This window comes from Parasteatoda tepidariorum, chromosome 7 (assembly GCF_982258835.1).
Source record: "Parasteatoda tepidariorum strain Cologne lab strain chromosome 7, Ptep-v5.0, whole genome shotgun sequence".
Lineage (NCBI taxonomy): Eukaryota > Metazoa > Arthropoda > Arachnida > Araneae > Theridiidae > Parasteatoda > Parasteatoda tepidariorum.
The window spans coordinates 105725202-105726826 of NC_141761.1; positions in this window are offsets into that span (position 1 = coordinate 105725202).

Genomic DNA, 1625 nt, shown 5'->3' on the forward strand with positions numbered 1-1625 from the left:
TTTCGTCTGAATTATTTTATTGCACAAAAAAAAAAAAAGAATTTATGCTGTCTCTTTCAGTTTATAAGCAAAGAGCAAGTATTATCTTAGCACATTCTATTAGTATTACTAATAGATTGGTAATTTATACCCTGCCCTTTCATTTTTTTCTTTCTTTTTATGTTCTATTTTAGTTATGAAACAGAAAAAACAGCGGATTTTATCAATATGGAAATATTCACGAAATGTCAGAGGAAATGATTTGAATTTGTCGTAATAGAATTAAATGCATATTTGAGGTTTAGATGCAACTAATAGATTTTCAAACATAAATCAATCTTCAGAAAAACTAGAGAAAGACCAAATCTTGGATGACTTTACTCCATTAACACATTTGTGCCTATAGTTCTTTTAAAAGAGGCTGCTTTTTTCAGAGAAGGAAAAAGATGTATCGCATTCCCCCCCCCCCAAACTTTAACTCTGTCTTTTCAGTTTGTAAGTTAGGAGCAAATCACCGTGACACTGTTATAAAAAAATTCCTTTTATAGTGAGGATTATAATCAAATACACATATTTAGTGTTAAAATAGCTCATAAGAAAGACTTAACCCTTTCGCGACGCAAAGCGCGAAAGCGCGCTTACCGCTGAGGCCGGCAGTCTCTCTAGCGTGTGTCTCCCCAGGGCCGGAGGGTTTTTCGATGTTAAGCCTAATTCCATGAAATTACCGAAATATCAGCGCGTTGTTTAATATTGTTCTGTAGAGTATTTAAGTGACATATGCTTTATATATATTTCTATGGATACTTTATTTACTTAAGTTATTTCTTGTTTAAATGTAATATAAATATTAATAAGTTTAAATATTTCGCATAATTTCCTCTATTTCCAGCTCAGTTAAAAAATTTCGACGCTTCGACATTCTAACGGTAAAAAGAAAAAAAATTCAAGCCTACAAGATCTAATTATCCACTAAAAACTAATCCGAAAATCGAAAGTAGCGAGAGATAAAAAAAACTCCCTTACTTACTGTAAATAAATATCACGTGCTAATTTAAATAGCCCTCATAAAACATTCCCCCCCTCCTCTCCTTCCCCTAAAAACCACGTGAATGTACTTTCATCTTGAGTAGAAGGTCAAATCTACATGTATCTGAAACCATATGGACATACAATGCCATCTTTTGGAAGAAATTTCATTTTTTAAAACGTTCCGAAACGCTGGCACAAATATGTGACGTTCGGGGGTGAACGAGAAAACTCTCTGACACGCGGGTGTGTCGGCCGGGAAGTGAGCGCGTTTCTTGCTGTCACATATATGTGACAGTCGGCTCGAAAGGGTTAAAAGTGAATTGCAGTAGTAGTTTTTGAGGTTATAGATACTGCTAAATAATTATTGCAAAAGCAAGTTGTCAAGAATGGAAAACAGGTGCACCCTTTTGATGTGTGAGGAAAGTTTGCTGAGAATAGAATAAAGTAAAATGATTTTTTTTCTTCCTGTACTGATGCCTGAAATGAGTGTATCTTCCATTATATCCTTTTCTTTGTAATATTGCATACTTAAACGACAGAATGTTTTTTCCTAAAAGAGAATGGTTGTTAAAGCAAAAGATCGGTACAGTGAAACCTCCTTGAAAGATCTCTATTTA